Source organism: Serinus canaria, chromosome 4, assembly GCF_022539315.1.
Source record: "Serinus canaria isolate serCan28SL12 chromosome 4, serCan2020, whole genome shotgun sequence".
In the NCBI taxonomy this organism is placed as follows: domain Eukaryota; kingdom Metazoa; phylum Chordata; class Aves; order Passeriformes; family Fringillidae; genus Serinus; species Serinus canaria.
The window spans coordinates 6,665,992-6,684,193 of NC_066317.1; the positions used below are offsets into that span (position 1 = coordinate 6,665,992).

General features: G+C 38.3%; 1 long non-coding RNA gene across 3 annotated transcripts in view; it reads left to right on the forward strand.

Annotated features, from left to right (window-relative positions):
- LOC108962961 (uncharacterized) overlaps positions 1 to 18,202 on the forward strand; it is a 41,837-nt gene that overhangs the window by 11,689 nt on the left and 11,946 nt on the right. For all 3 annotated transcript variants that reach the window (XR_007777454.1, XR_007777455.1, XR_007777456.1), the window contains exons 3-6: positions 559 to 695; positions 4,023 to 4,145; positions 6,648 to 6,778; positions 11,358 to 11,463. This is a non-coding gene — a long non-coding RNA (uncharacterized LOC108962961). The remainder of the gene's footprint in view (positions 1 to 558; positions 696 to 4,022; positions 4,146 to 6,647; positions 6,779 to 11,357; positions 11,464 to 18,202) is intronic.

An 18,202-nucleotide genomic window follows, 5' to 3' on the forward strand; every position in this document is an offset into this window, starting at 1 on the left:
CTGAATAGAGGATTTTTTAATTGCTATTAAATGCATGCCAAGCATGGACAGGGGAAAAGTCAGTCGAGTTCTGGTGAAGACACTGAACTGCAATCAAAGGACATTTGAGAAAAGTAAATGAAATAAAATAAAATCAGTTGGAAAAGCAGAGGAGGGAAAGAGGATTTGAGAGGAGAGCAGAGGTCTCCTGTACTTTATATTCCTGTGTGCAAGCTCCTTTCCACCTTGTGGTCTAATATCTGTGCCTGTAATTGCAGTGTTGGTGTGCTGGGAAGGAGGTCTTCTAAAAAAATGTATTTTAGATTACTTTTTTTGGATCCTTATGGTTACAAATGAACACAGTTCTCAGACTCTGCTTTTCATTTGTGTTCTTTGCCCTCTTGTCTTTTCAGGTTGCCTAAGTAGGACCAGATTGAGGCAAAAGCTGAGTTTAAGCCAAAATAGATTTTTTTTAGCCCCTTTATTTATTTAATAAGAAATTACAGAAGTATTTGGAAATGAGGACAACAGACCAAGTTTTTATTTAAGGTTCTTACATCTAAAATACAGTTCCTACAGCTTTTACCCCTGGAATTGGGTCCTGCACCACATCCCTACTCTGTACCAGAGTTGGGTTTTAATCTCCTGTTTGAGACAAGTGGATTTCCACCATCTACATCCTTTGCTGCCATGAGGAAAACCTATGGGATACACAGGTATGGATTCTGGGGATGTGTGACATTTCAGCCACAGTTGTGTTTCACATGCAGGTTTTAGGATTTTTTACTTCTTGTTTCCTGTGTGACTTTTGCCTGTCTAAACATTTAACTCAAATTGTATGGTTAGATGCTCAAAAGAATTGGAAAAAACAAATGCTTAATGAAATTATAGGAAAAACAGGAAAAATGGCCAACGAGATGTTTAGTGAAAACAAAAATATATTATTTCCCCATTCAGAGTGTGCTGCTGAGGTAGCTATGGATTGCTGCAATTCACTAAGTTCAACTTCTGGTTGAGAAAGAGATATTAAATGTAATTGAAAAATAACTGAGAGGCATTTGAGACTTTGCTCTTTTGCAGTTTGGAGTGAAATCTGATTTTGAGTTGTAAAAGAAGTCCATAAGAATAATTCACTGATCTGAGGGGGTGATAAAAGATCTTTTGCTTTCTTTTTTCCTAGGATAAATTGCACTCAAATGTACAGGAATGTCCTTTTCTAGTTTGAGAGTAAATGGATTTGTATAATAAACATTTCTGTAACATTCAGCTGCTTTAGCCCAGACAGCTCAATTAGGGCTGTGCAGTAAAATACAGCTTCTGTGCACTTTGTGAGCACTTAATGTGACTGAAAGCCTGTTAGCAAATAAATCTCATACAAAATAGGTCCTGTCAAGTGTTTAAGGAAATTGAATTGCCATATATTTAACTCATAGATCTGGAAAGGAAGAGATTTCTGGATGTTTAGTAATTTAATTATTTTGCCATATTTGACTTCTCCCATTAGAGCCTCCTTTATTCATTATTTTTAATATATTGAAAGCTGTGCAAAAGGGGATGGAAGTAGCTCATGCAAGCTGACAGAGGTAGAAAATATAAAATTAGGCTCAACAAAATTTTTTTCCTTTCATAGTCATCCATAAAACCCAGTCTTTCAGGTAAGTGATGGGCTAATGCTTTTCAGCCAAGGGTTTCAGCCAAGCTTTTGAAAAAGAACACATTTTCCTTCATAAAGCTTTTAAAAGAGTATTCTGATCATAGGAAAATAAATACTCTTACATTTGTATAGCATTTTATCTTTAGCAGAACGTAAATATCTGCAGCATAGTTGTGCTTAATCATAACATATTCTTTATTTTCCTCTAAAACACTCTAACTGTTGATGTACAGTTAGGCCAGGAATTAGTGTTTTGCTGTAGCCACCATTCCACAAATGCAGGTTGAGGTTTTCTTTGGTCAGAGACACCCTCTGAGATGATTTCCTCATCTTCAGTTATCTGACCAAAAGCCTCTGTTCCATTTACTCAGTGGTGAGCTGAGCAGCCAGGTGACTGCAATTCTGTATCATGGCATTTGTTGTGGAATGGGATGGAGTGCCCTCTGGAGATGGATGGTTCTCCATAGTGGCTCCAAGGACAGCCTGGGAGTCTTGCTCAGCCACTTGGTCTAACTTCTGGCACTCAAAGTGAGAAAAAAAATCAGTCCTCTCTGTTCACTTCTCATCATGAAAAACTCAAGGTTTGATGTGGAAAAATACAGATAATGCTGAAGAGATGCTTTCAGGCATAACCAAGGATTTGGCCCCTCATTTCTAGAGCAAGTATTTCAGAGTAAGAGTCAGACTGAACTTTTAAAAGAAAATAAATTATTTCATACTACCAATCCTAGGAAGAGTTCATTGTCTAGTTCAGTATTTCCCAGGTGGAGATGAAGATGAGATTCATCATTTGGTACCAGTTGCATGCCTGACAGGTTGGGGGCAGACAATGAGGTGAATTTTTGTGTCACCTGCTTGAACTAAATAGATATTTAATTCTGAAGAAAGGTTTGGGCAGGCAGGCTATCATTACTGTTTTAGATAGCCATTTCTATCACTCAAATATTTTGAATGATAAAAATGGAGTGATGTTTTGCAGAACTCTTATCACTGTGTATGGTGAGGGGTTGCTATCAGATGATGTCTCAGGTTTTACCTTTTATATTTTCAGGTTCTGTGCTGCTTTAGTGGGTGGGTCTGGGCTTCACATGAGGGGATGGTGAGCTCTCTTCACAGAGTAGGGAGACAAAACAATTCCTTCTCTAGCTGGGGATCCAAGGACAACTGATCCAAATCTCAGGCCCTAGAGCATAAACAATGGTGAACTGAAGTAAAAAAACCAAGAATGATGGGACTTCATAATCTAAAGCTGTAATTGGACAATTAATATTATTCTGGTCCAATATGCAAATGGACCAGAACTTATAAAAGCTGAGACCCTGTGACTGGTCTTCCATTTTGTGACCATTTTGGGTTCATCTTGGCCCTGGCTGGGCTCTTGTGCTGCCCAAGATGGATCCATTGAGGCCTTTTAATAAATCCCTACTTTATTCTTTAACTCTAGTCCCTGTTCTAGGTCACAAGGCACCAAAGAGACCACACAGTTAAAGAGATAAGATACCTGTTATCTGTCTTCCATGGGTTTTACACCAGTGAAAATGAAAAACAAGAGGACTGATTTTTGTTACAAATCCAAGAGCCATCTGCAGGCAGCCCCTGTTACTCTTAGGCTTCCATTGCAGCATAAACGTGCTAAAACTGTGTCTAACATGAGATGGATGCTCAGCAAGTGCTGTTGATAGTTCATGCTGCTACAGTTTGAGTACTCCAGATCTGTCTTGTCACAGTGAGAAATTGCTGTTGGCTCTAGGGCAGAAGGCAGATAGGAAAATCAAAGTTTGAGACGCTGTTTCAAACCAGTAGCTCTTCCAAATGTGTTTGCAATTTACATTTTCTATTTCACAAACAATGGGGATACAGAGACTATTTTGGCAAATATAATTTTTTTAGAAGGAAGGTCAAGTGATTATGAATGCACTTATAATTTTTCTCTTTTACTGCACAGCAGGGAAGCCATCAGCAATTCTGAGTGCAAGTAAATATTGAAATGCTGCAGTTTGCTTTTGAAGAACCAGTCAAATATTTACTGTTGTATATAGCGCCCGCTTTTCCATTACTTGCCTCATTTATTGAATGCTTTAATTATACATTCAGGAAGGTGATTTTGTGTTACAGTAAGCAGTTTAAACTTTGCACTGCTGGAAATTGCAGTTGAAGTTTCAAAGAATTTAAAACAGGATCAAACAAGCTAGTGTGCTGCTCTGAGCCACTAATGCTGCTGTTGTGCTTAGGAAGCTTGGTTGATTTACAATAATCATTCAGTTTCCTTACAGGGGTGTGGACACACCACCACTTTTTCTTCTTGATGAGTCCACTTCTCTATGAACATCAAGTGACATTAATGATTGTAATGGTTTAATTACAATTAACTACATTTGATCTTTTTCAGCACGTTCCTGAATAAACACCTGGAGAAAGTCATTCCTCCTTTTACACTCAAGTGCCACAGGCAAAGGTTTTAAGGAAAACCTAGAGGGCCTTTATACTGCTGAACCTTGATACCCAGATGCAGGTAATTAAATGAAGTTAGGAACAATTGTATGAAATAACAATTGTATGACATAACAATTGTATACCTGTTTTGGTGAGCTCTGCAAAGGGGATGAGAGCTCAAAATGAAGTTAGGATAAACAGTTGGCTTTTGTACAGGTCACAGCTCTTTTACATGCAAATGGTGTCAATTAGATGGGTAAGGTTCTTATATTTGATCCCCTGATATGTTTGATGCTGAGAGAGGAATGTTATTTTTATCTAGTGGAGCAGTATTTGGTAGTTAGGATGTGCTTGGACCTTCCTGCTACTGAAGTTTCAGTGCTATGCTGATATGCCCAACAGGAGAATGTTTTGTCAGCATCTCTCTGTAGTCACTCAGAGGAGCTGAGCACACTCCAAAAGTCATTCATTCCTCTGAAAACCTGAATTGCTTTCTGCCAGTGATCTCTAAGGATTAGGGAGGGAGCTTATGGTTACTGCACACCTGCCTCTGCTACCTTGGCTGAGTGTGATTAATCTCAACACAGTAGGATTTGCACAGAATGATAGTCTTCTCCATAAATGTAACATGAGAATCCCTGGAAATGCATAGTATTTCCCAGAGCTTGATGAAGATGCTAGCAGAATTTGCAAAGTTAATTGGAGACTTAATTTTGCAGTTAATCTAGTACCGACTCTGTACCCTGAAGCATTTCCAGGAAGCCATTATGGATCTTGCAGCTGAGACAGTGTACATTCCTTGAAGAAGCTGTTGAAGGAATTGGCTTCTTAGAGGCTCAGAATGTAATAAAAGGCATTGCTTCTTTTATTTAGACATTTATGAATGTAAACTGATGTCCAGGTCACTGAAAGGGAAAGAATGCCCTAATTTCTCTAACAGGACTCAGCTCGTGGAGAGCTGGTACCAGAATGAGAGTAATGAAGAAATAAATTTCACAATTGAAGCAGATAATGTGGAAATAGAAAGATAAGGAATTTCTTGAGGAGGAAAGTACACAGACACAGCATTGGTCCATTGTTAAAGGAGTGAGAGGAATATTCAGTGCAGACATCCCTTTTGTATTTCTTAGGGTATTCTAAATGTTTAACAAAGTTCACACTGCAATAAAGTTTAAACCCCAAGCACCAAGCATTTTGCCTTCCTTACAACATTCCCTGTTGACCCTGCAGATTTCTTGGCAGGAAGCTAATGGAGAACTAAAGCTGCTTTTGGAAGAGCACTGACTGCTCTCACTTGCCCTCCTTTTCCTGGAAAACCACGCCAGTGAGGGCTGAGGGATAAGGGAGAGCAGAGGGAGAGGGACATGCTTCTGTGCCAACTCCTTTGTGCCACTAGGGCAGAGTTCCTGTCCATAATTCAAGCCCTGCTAAGGTGGCTGCTGGAGCATAAATCCTTCTGTAGCTTTCACAGAGCCTAGTCACAATGATTTTTGCATAGAACTGATTTCTCTGATGTTTTTCAAAAAGCAGTGTTCAAGTCGACATACTCATTCTGTGGAAACCAGGAGAACAGCCAGGGAAAGAGAATTTTCTGTAAATGTGCATGAAGATGGTGCAGCTCAATAATAATACCAGATAACTGATAATTTTGCACATAATCAGCGCTGTCACTGAGCTAAGTAAAGCCCTTCAAAAATGAGATGAGCAACTGTTTCATCCTATCAGGAAATATTGCTGAAATAGGAGTGGCAAAGGAGGCTGTGATTTGAAAGAGAAACCGAAACCGAACCGTGCAGATGGAGCCCTGTCACTCACAATTGTGAGTGTGTAAAAAAACTTGATCTTGAGATCAAACTGCTCTGTTTAAATTATCAATCTTTCCTTAAATATACTTGTTGAGGAGTGCTTGAGATTGCCTAAAGAATGACTGGCAAGGGTTTCAGCAAAAGGAGGGATTTAATATTAAGTGACAGCACGAAAAGGCTCATTGGAAATGTTCACTCTGCTACTTACTACAGGGTTAAGGCTCACAGAGGGAAAAAAAGCAAGAAATAAAGTCCAGTCAGTCAATCCAAGCAGCAGTAAACAGAAAACTATCTGTGTGTGTTTAGGTGCCTGTGACAAAGGGAGAGAAAGGGCAAGGATAAAAAGGAATATGGCCTGACAATAGTTTGAACAGCACTCGCCAGTACTTCAGTTGTAACTTAATTTAATAAAGGAACAACACTTAACAGCAGTTAGCTCAGCTTATGACTTAAATTAAACTTACTTACAGGCTTAACTTCCTTAGATATATAAAGAATGTAAATATTTGAGAGAGCAGCATTTCTCCCATGTTTGCACAGCAAATGCACACGTGTGTGCACACAAAGAGTCATTGCAAGCTACCACAATAATATACATATATAAAACAATATGTATATAAATATAAATGTTTTACAAACCTTTGGAATTCATAGTGTTTCAAAGTGCTTTAAGTGTCTTTGTGAAGTTTTGTTAATGGAAAAGAAATCTAGATTTCAGACATAAAAATATCTCAAGTGGCAGTCACCTCCAGGATTTTTTTTGCATTTTTCTTTAGGAGGGCTACTGGCATGTGTAAGTGCATGTGTTTCCAAGGCCTTAGCACCTCAGAACATAGATTGGAAAGGAACTCAAAGCAAGTCTGTCTAAAGCAGGTGTCTCTCTTCCTTAGTAAGAGCTGGATTCAAGGTAATGTTTTTCTGACTGTTGATGTTATAATAATGCAGATTATTTATGGCAATGTGTAATTTATAGTTCTTATGTTATATGAAACATTAATTTCATTTTTTTTTTTTAGTTACTGAGGAACACTTAAATTCATACAGAAGCAAAGGATGATTTTTTTTTTTCCCAAAAGCATTTATTTCTTTTCTGAACTGGATGAGCCAGTTCTCTTGACATCACTCAAGCTGACTTGAAATAGAATACTGAAAACAAAACCTCCAGGATTCCATGTGCCAGGATTAAAGGCAAAACAAATAATGCATAGTGCAATCAATATTAGAAACAAGTGTTTCTCTGGAGACTAGGCCAACAGCAGACAGATAGAGTTCAAGGTACACAAATGTAAGCTTATTAAAAGTAGAAGAAACTAAATAATCTGGGGAATACCTGCTAAGTGAAACAATCATCCAGCACACTGATCAAGAAAAAGGCTTAGGGATTATTCTGGGAAAAAAAAATGCTGAAAACATGATCTTATTAAACTCAGTTTCACTAAAACAGGCAAATTGTATATTAGGTTGTGTTAGGAAAGTGAGAAGGCAGAAGACCAAGGAAGGTTACTGTGACCACTTAATACAAGCTACCAATCTTGCTGAACACTTTTATTATGTGAAATATATTTAATAAGGTGGCCGAGCAGGTTCTTGAAATCTCCTTTGTTAGTCTGTCAGTTTAATTTGTTTTGTCATCCAAGCTGGGGATTTGTTCTTCCAGTGATTTGTGCTGCAGGAAAGTACATTAGGCTTGTTGCTGTTTTCCACCATAGCTGTATGAATAAAGATTTCAATGATGTTGTTGAGTTTGATTTTTAATTATTAAATTATTCTGCATTTTAATCTGAATGCCAAATTAGGTGTACCCTGAAAGTGTAATTTCAGTGTTTTACCATGAGTGGGTCTGGTTAATTGGTCCTACCTGGTCACTTGTGCTTAGTTCCACTTCTGGAAAATCTCTGCAGGATAACAGCTGCAGAGGAGATGAATGTTCCAAACTGCATTCCTCCTCTGTAAATGTGTAGTGGATAAGAGACAAAAACCACCTAATTCTAATTCTCTGTTATGCAGGTACATTAGATATTTGAAAAACACATGCATGGTACATTTCTTCACTTATTTCAGGCTGGCAGCTCTTACTATATTAGATGTCAAGCACCCCCTGTTTTGTCCTCATCTCTATTACAACATTATTTGAAATTCTGGGATAGGGTTCTGGAAGCATTCAGAAATGAATAAATGAATATGTTATTAATATTTTGATACTGATAGCATTGGCCTTAAAGAAATGGGAAGCAAGCCAAACAGAACAATTTACAAATTGGCAAGGAAAACAAGAAAAAAAACCCCAATATAAAAGCTCCATGAAGTTCCCAAATGCAGTGGCTGGGCTGCCCCCCAGCAGAGGATGCTCAGCAAGACTTTGCATTCCATCTTCATTTAATTGCTGTTGCCAGTGCCAGTCTGCAGAGCAAAACTGGCTTTTCAACCAATTGCAAAACATCACAAATGGGTTTCTGAATCAGGGAGCTTTGTGCAGATGTCGCCAGAGGATGTTCTGTGAAGGAAATTAATTACAGGTGTTTAATTTCCCATCTTCCCCTCTCCTGAACATCTTTGCATTATGGCCTTTGCATTATTGTCATATGGCAAACTCAGTGCTTTCCTGTGGCTTTGGAAATGCACCTGCTTCTGTATCAGTCATTAGCAAATGGGAAACTCAGCAGACAGGAGAGCTGAGGTATTTTAGCTTTGTAGCATGTTTTTGCATCTTGGATGGAGGTGACAGTAATGCCATCTCTCTCTCTTTCACCTCTCCAGGCAAGGTATGGCCTGAGTGAGGGAAAAAAAAGCAAATTGGAAAAATAGATGTTGAGGGAGCTGTGAGTGCTGTAGTATTTATGCATGGCAGAAAGTTTTTATCTGTAAATCTTATACCCAGGAAATTCTGAATTATGCAAGAGAAACTTCAACTGTGGGAGCATTGCCTTAGCCCAGATTGAATCCAGAGCTTTCTGAAATGATGTTATGTGCAATGCAGGCCAATATCAAATATGGTTAAAACTCACTCTGTTCCTTCCATCCTCAAAAAATAACATTTCTTCAAGGGGCTGATTCTATTCTAGGTAAATAGTGGCAAAATAATGCAATCAGGATGTTACTGTTGTTTTTGTAACACCAGGAATTTTATTGTCCCTTCTAGACAAAAGAGGAAAAATGGCAATATTCCTTCCTTGAGGGTTTGATTACTGATCAATATGAAGCAGAATACAAGTTATGAAAGAGGATAAAATGTTGAGGATTTATCTGCAGAGGCCGGCAGGCAGCCTGGGATGAAGAGATGGAAAGAAAGGTGTTTTCCCTAAGGGCTCAGAGGGATGACTGGAATTAGAGTTACCCCTCAGAGTCAGATTTCCTGCTTTTTTTGGCCTGACCCTGGGGCTGAGGGCAGAGCTAAGGATGGGAAAAGATTTACCAGCCCACCCTGTGTCTGTCTATCCTAACACAGGGGTGGCCTTTTGACATTTTGAAAGCCTGGTGTAATTTTTTCTTTTCTTTTAATAAAATCCTTTTTCAGAGCTCCTGGCACTTCTAGTCTCAGGAAGAGTAGCCCACACTTGCCCCAGCTGCCTGACCCTGACCACATCTGTCTCTTGCCACTGTGCAGAGCATCCTGCTTCCTCCTTTCAATGGCACAGTCCTCAATTCCTCAATATCCCCTTCTGCAGGACTTGGAGCCCTGCAAGCACAGTGCCACAACCAGCAGCAGGTAAAAGCAGGCAGGCTAAGGAATAATGCTTAAATTCCAAACAACAAGGCAGGAAATTCCTGAGGAGGAATAGGGAATGCAAGAGGGATGGTGCAGAGACATGTTTTATCCTGGGATGGAGATTAAGTATATAATTTTAATAGACACAGCCTCTGACTGCACCCTTATTGACTTGTGGTGTTTGTCTTGTTGAATCCCAGTGACCATGCCTGGGGAGAAGAAAAAGCTTCTGTGTTTTCCATATTTCACCAAGGAAATTTCACTGTCTTTTTAGATATTGTGTGTAAGACTTGAAAAACTGCAGAGGCTGGGGGAGCATGGAAATAACAAGATGGGCTTTGCCCTTTTGAAGTGTATCCAACGCCATTTTTTTTATATTGAGTCTTATAGAAAAAAATGGAAATCTCATACTCCATATACCTCCCACTGCTACTAGAATCTGTTTTTTACAGGGCTACGTGAGAATGGGGTCATGGCACACTGTGTTTAACAAACTAGGATGCTATTTTGAGAAAATTCTTCCTGACTCCCTCCTAGGATTTGTTTTATGTAGTGATAGAGTAAATTGACACATCCCTACAAAAACTGTCTCTTACTGAGACACAAAAAAAGATGGTCATACTTAAAATTTATTTGCCTTTAGCTCTGGCTCCTACTGGATATTCCTGAAACTTCAGAGTTTTACTTCCAATGTCCAGTGTGGATTCACTTAAGTTTATATGATTTTTTCTTTTTTTTTTTCCCCCCTCTGGATGGTTTCCATCCATACATCTTAGCCAACACTCCTGATGTCTGCAGTGCATGGCAAGTATGTGCTTCCTGCAGCAGAATTAGAAGTTATCCTTTAGCATAAAATACCCATTAGTCCAAGGCAATTGTACATAACACTCTTTTGGTACCAAGTTATAGCAGGCCCTTGACACTTATTAGTTGTTAATATGATTTAGAAGAGTAGTACCATCCATTTTCAAAATCATTCCTTATTTTTTTTATTTTTTACTATGGTAATTCAGTTTTTGAAAAATCCTTGAGGGCCTGATTGAATATGTTTTGAGGTCTTTTTGTGTGTGGAAGGAGTATTAGTTTCTATATCAGTTTCTATATTTTTTTATCAGTGGAATGGATAAAAAAGGCAGTGACTTGTTATGTATTATTATGTTATATGCAGAGGCTTGGAAACTATCCACAACATTACTTAAAACCATATAATAATGTCATTTTAATGTTTGGTGCTATCAAAGAACTTAGTACAGGAGCAGATTTACCCTGGGTTTAGTTGGCAGGAGGAAATGGAGAGAGAGAGGGACTTCAGTAGAGATTTTGGTCTTAAAATTCTGATTCTTCTTCTTCTGAAAATGATGAGGTGACCAACTTTTCATTGAATTTTATGGTGTCATTTGCTCTTGTCATGCTTGTGTGATTTTTTTTGCTTGAGATAACCCATATGCTATTTAGAACTCATTGACAGAAGCCAAGGTATGTGCTCTTTCTTAGTTAAAAAAAAAAAAAATGCAAGTAGGGCCTGGGACTGATTTCAATATAAATTATTTTTTTTTGCTTCTGATTGTGTGGTCACATATGTGTTTCTTCTAGCATGTATTTTTTTGTCCCTTGTAAACCCAGCTTGTAGTGGAAATGATGTCCCTTCCTGCAGGTGCTTGGTTCTAGGTCTGATGTAGGATTTCTGCAAGATGTGAAATGTTGGTAGTGCAGCCAATAAAACATGAACACCACATGTTATAATCATCACATTCTTATCCATGAATATCCTATTTTTCAGGAAACTGGAGCCTCTAATATTAATTTGCCATCAGCTTTGTGAACAGCTGTCATTGGACACCTGGAAAATGCAGCATTTTGCTTTCCCTCATTGCTCAGAAGAGCAGGTGAGTGTAGAAGAGAACTACCTTGTAATGGCTCTGAATGACTGTTCATTTTAATTCTTCTTCATCTTCTCTTATTACTTTTATTATAATTACTTATTTATTAAATTACTTATAAGCATTTTTGGGTGCTTACTTGGGTTCACTTGGATGGATTTTATTACATTGGTGTGTCTGATTCTTCTGGTTTCAAGTCTCAGTTAATTTATGAACCCCTAAATTTTCAGTGCTGTTGTGTTACCATAGATGCCATGTAAGCCCATATCTGCTTCCATTCCATGCACATGGAGCTGAAATGGATTTGGAATCTTTATCTTGTGCCCCTGACTGCTTCACTTGCCTTTTAATCTCTTTCTCCAGGATTTACAGTGGCTTTTCAGTTTCATGGAGCATTGTGAATAACTGCCATTAAAAAAAAACAAACAAAAACCAAAAAACAAAAACTCAGAAGTTCTCCTTTATGGTTCTTTTTTTTCCCATGTGGAGCTCCACTTCAGGCCTTACACAGACCTTCTTATTTTCCTAGACATATTCCATGGCTGGAGGAGAAGTCTGTGCAGCAGTGCACTGAATGCCTGCATTAGGTTAGGCAATGTCTAATGGCAGAGCTTCAGCACTTCCCAGTGGAGATATCTTTCTGTAAATTTCTGTTCTGAAGTACAAAAGTACAGAATCCAGGAGACCAGCCATAATATGTGACATGAAAACATGCTTTTCTGAAGTTTACAAAAGTCATCTGTTCCTTTTTATCAAGTTTTCTCCATAAATCCAACCTTTGTAGTGCACATTTATTGTGTGTAGTGCACATTTAATGCATGACAATAAATCTCTTCTCTCAAAAGGAATGATTTACAGGGAGAGCTGACAAAATGAAAGTATTCAGATATTAATGGCATGATAAATGCAGCCCAGGTCACTGCAGTAGTCTGGGAGATTTTATTTAGAAAATTCACATTTTTAGATTTAGTTTTGACATTTTTGAGCAAACTATTCATATTGAAAAGGCATAAGTGAAAGTCCAGAATATGAAGACCACTTCAGGTACAGAGGAGATGTGACTAAGATTAAAATAATAGCATTTCTGTTTGGATGCAGCAGCACAAGACTTTAACTCTGTGCTGCTTACAGTAACATAATTGGACCGTGAGAATTTTGGTGGGAAGAAATTCTTATTAGAAAATCTAAGATAAATCCATGTATTTAAAATACTGAAAGTATTTTCCCCTTTACTTCCCTTTCATTTATGGACTTCAGTTGTGGTGCTGGCCTTAACATTCCTCCATGCACTAGAAGAAATTTCAGCTTATTTAATCCCAAGTCATTTTGGTATCTCTTGCAAAGGTAAATGAAGAGTTTGCAGTGTTGCATGCTCTCTGCATAGTGTGCAACTGGAAAATAACAATGCCTATTAAAAGTCAGTTTAAACTGTCAAAACTAAAGAAATTAATGTTGTCTCCTAAATCTTAAAAGTGCATTTGGCATCTATTAAAAACATAGAACTAAAAATATATAATTAATTTCACTTTAAAATTAACAAATAAATTAAAATATATTAGGAAAAGGTATTTTAATATTGAAAATATATTCAAAGAATTGCATCCTATTTTCTTGCTCCTGAGAGAATTTTAACTTTTAAAATAATGTTAGCAAAGGATCATTGATAAGCTTTCATCTATTGATAGCATTGTTAAAGGCAGTCATTGAGATAGGGATTTGGATAATTCTAGAGATGAATGACATGCAGTTCTAAAAAATGCAAATTCTTCCCATGTGAACAGCTTTAATAATAACTCAAGAGTAGGATAAAAACCTTAAGTCTTCTGTACTGCATGTCTGCAACAAGAATTATAATTAGACTTTTTATTTTTGAGTTGTACAAAACTGGATTTACTCTTATGAGTTCGAAACCACAGAAGATGCCCTTGTAAAATCAGAAAACAGTGCACATGGTGCAGCTGTCCTTAGACTGGATATAGGCTTATAATGAATTTCAGGACCTTTTTTCATATTTCATGCACACAGAAAGAGCTTTTATTGACTTCTGAGGAGCAGCAGATTGCAAAGGGTTAATCCAGTTAGAGGGTTGCTTCTCAAAATGAAGATATTGAAGCTGAAACGAAACAATATCAAAATTTGTAAATCCAAAAAGTTTTGACTCTTTTTGTAGTAGAACAGGATTATTTATATGCAATAGTTCTCATATTGTGGTAGTGGTAGTTCAAATATCTGTGCCTTTTCATTTGACTTACATGTATTTAATAATTGGTTTGCAAAAAAAAAAAAAAATAGAAAAATAAAGCCATCTTTCTGGATAGACTGAAAAGTAAAAGTTGGTGTGACCAGGCTAATTCAAATGTGGGAAGTGTAGGATCTACTTTTTTTACCAGATATTTTGTGCATAGCTTTCAAAAGTTTTTTTTTTTGTCAGTGTTTTTCTCACTAACTCAATTAAACATCTTTCTCAAGTCATGCTGTATGAATTACTGGATGAAATCTGTAGAACTCAGTTTTCTCCTTGTAGCTGGACTGTGTTTTACACAATGCATGGAGTAAATACTTTTCTTTTCACCTCCTGCTGGATTGCCTGGACAAAAGCTGTTATCAACAACCAAGATTTAAGAGCAGAGTGTGCTCTGGTGAGAGTACAGGGAGGAGCATCACTCTGAGGCAGAGCTGGGGGTGCAATCACTCCAAAAGTTTCATTTCAGTCCCCAAAGTGGCTCCTAGCAAAGTCACTAGAAACAGATTGGCTTAGGGGCGGTTTTTCACAGCCCAAGAAGGGAAGGGTAAAGAGCTGTTCTGTTTTTTTCACCTGTCTGTTTTCATGCGTAACTGCAAAATCAAAAACCTGTCAGTCAGCTGTGAGTCCCACCCCCAAGGCTGCTGTGTGTACAAGCAATGTGTGCAGTGGGATCCCAGGAGCTGCAGAAAGCTGACTCCTGCAAGGAGCTGAATCCACAGAAATTCCACAGCTGCCTCCTGCCCTCACATCAGCTTAGAGTGGTTAAAAAAGTTTCTCAGTTAAAAAAGTAACAAGATTTAATAGAAGAAAGTCAGCTGGATATGGGGAGTTGATATTCTTTTTTTATTCCTATGTAATATCAGATAATAGTGAGAAAGTGATTGCATTTTAACTATAGGAATTAAACAAAGCTCCAAAAACATAAATTAGAACTTAACTATGCCATTAAACCCCAATTTAATTAGCAAGCCATCATTGCTAGATAATAAAGACCTAATACAAAGTGCACAATAATTTCTTGTATACACAGGGAAAAAAAAAAGGCAAGCAGTAAATTTCATTGAGCAGGTGACTTTCTGTTACATTAGTACAGGAAAAAAATGCTGAGTGGATGTTTTAGTATGTAATGAGGATGAGGAATTAATAGAACAGTTGGACAGCCCAATTTTAGCCATAAATGATTTTATAGTTAAGGAAGATCTAGGAGATATCAGAAGAACAATAACAGAAGAAAATGCATGCACCGGATTTTCTTGGCATGAAATTTTTTGGGGCCAAAAGAGCCAGTGAATTTATAGTATTTATCAAGTTAACACACCTTAGAATTTTTTCATAATTCCAGAAGAAAACAGTGAGTTGAAGGCTTCACCAACTTTTGTGGAGATGCATGTCATAAGAATACACAGCATGGTTGTATATTAAAAGGTGCTGGTTTTCCTGAGAGAAAAATACTCTTGAGGCTGATTAATCCAATTTTGTTCTGCTGGATTTGTGTGCTAGCTGGGTAGAACCTGCCTCAAGTTTTGCAGCTGCCAGCAGCCATTTGATCTGCATTTTGCTGCTGCTTTTTGGTTTTCTGTCAGAACTTCAGCTGGTCCCTGCCATGTTTGCAGCATGTATCAGGAAGGATCAGAGTCTCTGTACTTCTGGATGTCTTTGAATTAATATTGCTGTAGGCAGAACTTGCCTTGGTGGTGCAGCCCAGCGCAGGTTTTTTGGCATGGTACCACCAAGACCAAGTCCTGCAGGAACCAGCAAAAATAGATTTATTTAATTGCAGTTTCCTCACCGCTGAGACGTGGCTGGTGCCAGTAGATGGCAGTCTGGTACTTTGCTTCTTCCAGCAGTCAGCTGATGAAATGATCCTGTTAATTTGGATACAGCGAATACTGGAGCTAAAAAAATACTTTTTAGCTTGATAATTCCCAAGGTTTTGCTTCCTTCTGTGCCCTCATTATCAAGGTGCTGGCAGGAAGTCCACCCCTCTGCTTTCTCCTCTGCCTGATGCCAAGATTGCAACTTTTACCTTCCAACCACGTCTGTGTGGAGCTGAGAGCAGGTGCATGAAAGTTGCTGTGCAGCCTGTCCCCCTGGCATTGGCAAGACTAGATAATTTATAAGCTTCATGTTTTAAAGCTCATTCTGTCTGAGTAATTTTAATCACACTACCTGCAATTCTCCCTGTAGCATCACGAGGTGAGGCACCCTCCTGCCTGAGTGGCTGCGTTGTGTTGATGGCTGGGGGTGAAACAGTTCCCTGCTCAACCACAGAAGCATAAGGAATGTAATTTTTTCTTCAGGCCCAGCTCTTACAGGCTGTTAGGCACACACACAACTTCAGGCAAGGGAGTTGGAGGTGCCCATGGATTGAGTAATCTGTACATTTATGGGGTCCTGGAGCAGGGCTGGGGCATTGTTTGTAAATCGGTCTGTAGGACCTTTCTGTTGTAAACAAGGTGCCCCCATGAAGGCAGGAATGAACAATCTGACTCCATCTTATCAGAAGGCTCATTTATTATTTTATTATACCATATTATATTAAAGAATACTATACTAAAGAATACAGAAAGGATACTTACAGAATCCTAAAAAAATAGTACTGAAAACTCCTGACTCTCTCCAGAGTCCTGACACAGCTTGGTCCTGACTGGACAATGAGTGAAAACAACTCATACCAGAAACCAATGAAACAATCTCCAAACACATTCCACAGGAGCAAAACACAGGAGAAGCAAATGAGATAAGAATTGTTCTCCTTTTCTCTGAGGCCTCTCTTGCTGCCTTTCAGCTTCCCAGGAGAAAACCCTGGGCGAAGGGATTTTTTCAGAGAATGTGAATGCCACACCCTTCAGCATACTTCTGTCACTGTGGATACACAGAGTTACTATATTAACACAAATGATGGCATTTGGGGGAAGAATATATTGATATATCAAATCTTTTTCTAGTGTAATTCCCATTCTGTCTAGATGTGACTTTAGACTGGAGGCAAAGCTGGTCATGTGTATTACATACTCTGAGTGAAATTTTATTTACATGGAAGTGCTGCTTCTGAAACCAGATGGTCAACACCAGAGAGCAATGAGCAGATTTACCTGATGACCTGATACAATCAAGGTCCAGGTCCAGGTTTGCCTGCTTTTTTGGCTTTACCTCTCCCTGAGCTGCTTTTACATTGTAATTTTAGTTGGCATTAAACTACCACTTTTGTGTTTTCTGAATGGTTAAGAAAAAGCTAAATATGGGCTTAAAACAGACATTGACAGGTCACAGAATATCCACAGAATAGAGTAGGCTTCATAACACCAGTAAATTCTCTATTTAATGTTGGGGTGGATGAGAATGTGCATAGATGTACTCTGCCACGTCATCACTGTTGCTGTGAAAGCATCTTAATCTGAAAATGCAGTAAGATCAACTGAATTATATCATATTATATGATATATAAATATAATTATGTCATATCTAACCCTGTAATTAGTGGTTTGGAAACCAAATGGACTTCAGAGTGCAAAAAATGTGGGCATATTTTATCTCAGAATTAAGGTATTGTGCAACATTTTCTTGCTGGTAAGATGCCTTTACTGGTGTAAATGGAGGGAATATTTGTACTATTTGTACAAACCTGCAAGTGCTGTTGCAGAATCAGTCACTGGATTGGTGCAGCATGTCAGGCCTGGGCACTTGATATAATGCACAACAGTAATCACCATTTTTGTGATTGAAAAACAGGTGACCACCCATAATGCTAATGGGCTCTTGCCTCGCAAAAGAAATACCAATTAAGGTTTTTATGAATTATTTATACATTATTACTCTTCCTCCTCCCCATTAGATTTTAAATCGAGGGTTAGCTGTAGATCAGAGTTCTGTGTGGAGATCTGTAACCCTTCTGAGCTGCACATGCACTCATTAGCTGCAGGCACATTTGCACATGGGCTGGATTTCTCTCCTGAAGCTGCCAGTCTATTAAATAAAGACCAGGTTGCATCCTCAAAGCCCTGCTGCTGCTGTGTTGCTTCCTACAGGAATGTGCATTTTTATGTTTCTAAAATCTGTCTCAGCCCAAGGATTCTCTCTCAGGTTTGAGGAAGTGACCAGCTGTCAAATTAACAGCAGCGAGGGTTGCTTTTTATTTTACTTTGATTTCAGGCAATTAGTATTCAGCCTCTAGCAGTAGTCTTATTATCCACAAAATTTTTAAGAAATTTGCCATACTCCATGTGTGTGTGTGCTGCCAAGCTCTTCTGGCTGTGTGAAAGAAATGAGCAGCCTTTGGGGCCAAGTTTCACTGGCTCTGTCTGTCAGGTGATGCTGAAGACATTACAAAGGCATTGCAGACTTTGGGATCAGTTTGACTGTAATGGCTTGTGGAAAAAATAAACACCAAGAAAACCACAACAAACCATTATTAGTAATATTTAGCCATTAAATGCAAAGTTCTCATAGAGAATTTTTGGTTTGAAGTAAAAAACAGAACCTGCCTTTGCATGAAAAGTG